Here is a 6,000-nt window from a genome sequence, read left to right as displayed (position 1 = left end):
GTGCACAACTACGCGTGTGCTGAAAACACGTGTTTCAGAAAAGTCTCCTGCAGTATCTGTTTACTGCACAAAGATGCCGATGGCGCTCATTTACTGTTATTATAAATGAGATTGGTATGTATTACCTCACCTCACACTGACTGCAGACAAAAAAACCATCCTCATAAACAACTAGCCACAGCCAGCAAGAAACACACCCTCAAATATGATTAGATAACATTTACTGATAGATGGATGGTGAGCTATCTAGGCCTAAGACTGCAGTTTAGGCACAGCTTCACTGAGAAACAGCAGTGGCACCTTAGCCGGACAGACGCCCTGGTACTAATGAGAGAAGGTGACAAACTGGGAGGCTGGGGTACAGAAAACACAAGAAAGAGGCACGTAGGGAAATAAGGCATTTAAACATGACTGTTCCTGAAATTTAGATGAGTTATCTACAATGTATGTGTAAAGGCATACATGCATAGTAGTGGAAACCTCGTGTTTATGTCTAAAAATGCGAACCACATTAGAGAAACAGCACATGCATGAGGGAAAAAAATAAAACGCTAGATAATACTTAAAACATGCAAATCACCTGCCTTTGCCAACATTTACAGGAGAGTAGAACTTGAACATTTTCAGTCCTGTCTTGCCCTTGTTTTCCCCATCAACTTCTCCCTTATGTGTTTTATTTTATTTTTTTTAATTGACAGTCAGACTACAGTAAAATCTTTTATCCTGACTTACAACAGATAAATCCCTTACCCACCCACCTCACACAGTGGAGAGATAGACTGTAAAAGTCTAACAAGACTGACTAAGAAAAGGATTCTTGTTTGAAGCAGGAAGGGGTTATTGTTCACTAGATGGCTGGGCGTGGGCATCACGGCAGAGATTAGCTACAGAGAAACATTATCTCTCCGGGCCAGTTTACAAAACCCAATGAGGCCAGGACTGGCATAGTTTGGCTATCTAGGTACTTTATGTTCTAAGAGGCTCTTGTCCCCTATATGAACAAAGTTAGGGCTTGTTGTTGAAACCCAGAGGGGTGAGTCCCTGCTTTCCTCCCACCTCCTCCCCTCCCTGCTTCCCCTCCTCTCCTCCTCCCTGGCCCACGGACCAACTGCAAGGCTGCTGGAGTTCAAGTCTGGCCACGTGTTGGCCATTACACTCCCACAATGACCTTGTTGAGCTCAACATTTAGAGTCCCATAAAAACATTATTGTCCAGTTCCTGGGATCATTTGTCCACTACCACAAAGGCTCAGAGAAAACCAAAATGTTAACCACCCCCAGGGTTTTGCGGAGACACATTTTTCAGATTCTGCCCCTTCTCCTCTCTACCCATCCGCCTTCCTGGTACCACATTGCACCCACATTGACGCACTTCCCAGCAGTGCCCACGGGGTACTCCTACACCAGCACATTCAGATATAATGCAAGCTGCATGGTCAAAATGCTGCCCCATAAAATAGCCATTTTGTGTGTTGTACTACAAAAGAAGAAAGCCAACAATAATGTCCATTCTCCTCTGCATACATCACCATTTCTACTTCCCCCCTCTCATTTAATTGACTCCTGCCCTGAAATTGTTCCTGTTTGTCATCTATCAATCTATGCGCCCATCTTGCCTTCCGTTTTCAGATGCATAACTATGGACCCATAACAGCTAAAAGTCCCTAATGGTCATTCAGTCTCTAAATATGTCCACTTCATAACGGCTCAGTGCATGTACCTGCTGAGTGAATAGGCAAGGTCGTGCCAGTCTATTAGCCATATTAAAAACCAACCCATTATGGTAATTGGCGAGGTCTAATGCATGTACAGGTTGCTTAGCGCCCATGTATTAGCTCTGATAGATGACTCAGTGATTAGCATTGAAAGCTACATTGTATTACAAGACTGCTTTTTGCCCCAGTGCTTGGCGTCCTCTGATCCTGTCTCTCAGTGTGGTGACCTCTACTGTGGACAGATACACATGCCCCTGACCAAATGTTTCATGCTGGGAAGCAGAATGTCTGCTATGGATGAGTTACTTACTGTGACAATCACAAAGACCTTTTTTTAAAAAAAATATAATTACTTAATTTCCATTTGGTTGAGAAGATGAGAAAGGTTGGAAGGCACCCTCATTGTTATTTTATCTACCTTACTTTAATTTGCCTAAAATCCACATGTAAATACAGAAACGTAACAGTCTGGACCTAATGCACATGATTTTTTTTATGCCAACAATTCTTAAAAGACAAATACAGTGGGGCAAAAAAGTATTTAGTCAGCCACCGATTGTGCAAGTTCCCCCACTTAAAATGATGACAGAGGTCAGTAATTTGCACCAGAGGTACACTTCAACTGTGAGAGACAGAATGTGAAAAAAAAATCCATGAATCCACATGGTAGGATTTGTAAAGAATTTATTCATAAATCAGGGTGGAAAATAAGTATTTGGTCAATAACAAAAATACAACTCAATACTTTGTAACATAACCTTTGTTGGCAATAACAGAGGTCAAACGTTTACTATAGGTCTTTACCAGGTTTGCACACACAGTAGCTGGTATTTTGGCCCATTCCTCCATGCAGATCTTCTCGAGAGCAGTGATGTTTTGGGGCTGTCGCCGAGCAACACGGAGACTGGCTAGGCCACTTCAGGACTTTCAAATGCTTCTTACGGAGCCACTCCTTTGTTGCCCGGGCGGTGTGTTTTGGATCATTGTCATGTTGGAAGACCCAGCCTCGTTTCATCTTCAAAGTTCTCACTGATGGAAGGAGGTTTTGGCTCAAAATCTCACGATACATGGCCCCATTCATTCTGTCCTTAACACGGATCAGTCGTCCTGTCCCCCTGGCAGAAAAACAGCCCCATAGCATGATGTTTCCACCCCCATGCTTCACAGTAGGTATGGTGTTCTTGGGATGCAACTCAGTATTCTTCTTCCTCCAAACACGACGAGTTGAGTTTATACCAAAAAGTTCTACTTTGGTTTCATCTGACCACATGACATTCTCCCAATCCTCTGCTGTATCATCCATGTGCTCTCTGGCAAACTTCAGACGGGCCTGGACATGCACTGGCTTCAGCAGCGGAACACGTCTGGCACTGCGGGATTTGATTCCCTGCCGTTGTAGTGTGTTACTGATGGTGACCTTTGTTACTTTGGTCCCAGCTCTCTGCAGGTCATTCACCAGGTCCCCCCGTGTGGTTCTGGGATCTTTGCTCACCGTTCTCATGATCATTTTGACCCCACGGGATGAGATCTTGCGTGGAGCCCCAGATCGAGGGAGATTATCAGTGGTCTTGTATGTCTTCCATTTTCTGATGATTGCTCCCACAGTTGATTTTTTCACACCAAGCTGCTTGCCTATTGTAGATTCACTCTTCCCAGTCTGGTGCAGGTCTACAATACTTTTCCTGGTGTCCTTCCAAAGCTCTTTGGTCTTGGCCATGGCGGAGTTTGGAGTCTGACTGTTTGAGGCTGTGGACAGGTGTCTTTTATACAGATGATGAGTTCAAACAGGTGCCATTCATACAGGTAACGAGTGGGGGACAGAAAAGCTTCTTACAGAAGACGTTACAGGTCTGTGAGAGCCAGAGATTTTCCTTGTTTGAGGTGACCAAATACTTATTTTCCACCCTATTTTACGAATAAATTCTTTACAAATCCTACCGTGTGAATTCATGGATTTTTTTTTCACATTCTGTCTCTCACAGTTGAAGTGTACCTCTGGTGCAAATTACTGACCTCTGTCATCATTTTAAGTGGGGGAACTTGCACAATCGGTGGCTGACTAAATACTTTTTTGCCCCACTGTATCTTACCTCTGCCATTGTTAAGTATATTGCACAGACCAAAAACATTCAGGTTTTCTTAATTCCCTTTTTATTGGACAATCTCACAAGTCAAAAAGCAGTCAAAGACTTGAATTGAGAATGTGGGAAGGAAGAAAAAACAGCTTTTGACAGCAGCGTTAATGCTTCACTACAAGTTTTTAATTTAGAAAGCCATAAGGGAAATGCTTTGCCTTGAGTATCCAAATCACATTTCATTAAATTTTACCATCTGTCCTAAACCACCGGCACCCACCCCAATCCTTGTCTTATTCCCAATCCAGAGCTGGCATCCCCTGCTCTGTGAGCGGCCCTGACTGGGTCTCTCAGGGAAAGGAGTAGATTCTCCTTTCATCCTCTCTTAGAGGACAAACATCAGTCCCATCTCACTGCTCATCCATATTCATGAGCTGCTTATAAATATCTGATAGCCACCTTGCTACAGCTGTTTAGCTGGGAAAGCAACATAAACTGTGTTGCATTGTATATATATAAATATATGCCGGTATGTGTGTGTGTATTTAAATAAAAAGCACTTTTACCTAATGGTCCAATCATATTTAGCACATAGGTGCTTAAACATGCATTGTATTGCTGTATTGTTCTCTCTTTCAAACATATGTGTCCACCGATTGGAGACGAGATCTCAGCTTCTACCTGCCGGGCCCCCTGATACCATCGCCTCATTGCAGGGCTATCGCTCTCTCTTTTTCGCTCTCTCCTGGTTTTAATTAAAGTTAAGTGTGACTATAGAATAAGAGAGGAATCCTTAAGTGCTGTATTTACCTTCTCTCTGACAGGGCTCATGCTTATCAGTAAGGCTGAAGTACTGGAGCCACAAGACAGGGACTTCTCAAAGGTCTGAGTAATCGCTAGGGTCCCTCTCCCTCCCAACAAATAAACCCATGCATACACTTTTTCAATCTAAGCATACCTACCTTGTAGCACATCTCTCCCTGTTTGATGCAAATGGAATACAAATGCCTCACACTTTCACTCGTGAAAGGGGAAAATCTTATGCTCAGTTATATGGTTGCAGTGATTCATGGTAATTATTCTTTTAATCTCAAACAAACAGGATATTTTTTTCTGTTGTTGAAACATTTCACTTGCTGTTTAGCCTAACAATTGAAATTTACTCTGGAAAGATGTAGATGACTTCTACATGTTTTAGAAAAGCTCAACTTTCATATTATCACTATTATAATGTGCTACATGAAATGACAAAAAGAATAAAAAACAAAGAAACAGAAAATAAAACAAAACAATGAAAACGTTGTACAGTCTTTCCCAAACTGCTCCTCACTATGAATGCGTTTGGATAACAGGCTCTGAGGGACGACTGGAGGATAAAATCCAAATAAATAAAAAGTAACCTCAACTCTTTCCTGAGATTCAGCTCATTTTTCCAGCTCTTGTGTTTTGATTTTACGACTAAAAAAAACTTAGTTCAAGTGTGTGTCTCTAATTATCTAACATATTTTCATTAAAGATGATGTACGAGGTGCATTCGCAAAGTTTTTAGCAAATTTCCATTTCAAGGTCACCTTCTTGCGTGCTTGTGGGCCCCTTTTTTTCCACATTCACTGGTTTGTACATTGTAAATTTGCGTCTCAGGCTCAGGCTATCAATGCAGTCTCCAAAATGAAAGTGGCATTAAGACCATGCAACAGGTGATGATATAACCCTAATGTACAAAAATATTTGCCATCCAAATGCAAGCAATAACACGATACACAGTCTGACATTTAAAAAAAGAAAAAGATGCACCCCTTTGATGTTACAATACAACGCTAAAAAGGGTTTAAAATAAAAAATTTTTAAAAAGCACTCAAGATGGAAGCAGTGCAGCCAAAGGGGAGCTAAAAGAGAGTGTGGAAAAACTGATATCAGGTATGATTATTGTTTTTATAGGCAGTGATTTTTTTTTCATTCATACAATATGTCATGTTCACTGTACATCTAATGAATTTCTATTAATGTTTGATATTTGGATTTGTTTGTATTTCTTACAGAGAGTTAGTTAATAGGGCTGACACTCTCCTCTCTGCTTTTCTGTTTGGTAGATATGAAGCGAGAGACAAGAGAAATATTGCATAAGAATGAAGAATGACTAGCGTGGCTTTGTGGGGGGTTGGATTCGACCAGCATCAGTGACTTCCTGAAGCCAGTGATGCAGTAGTAAGC

Source organism: Copadichromis virginalis, linkage group LG11 (assembly GCF_057382275.1).
Source record: "Copadichromis virginalis isolate Kocher_CV1m ecotype Utaka linkage group LG11, C_Virginalis_male_GT1.1, whole genome shotgun sequence".
NCBI lineage: Eukaryota > Metazoa > Chordata > Actinopteri > Cichliformes > Cichlidae > Copadichromis > Copadichromis virginalis.
Note: the sequence above shows the minus strand (reverse complement) of the source record.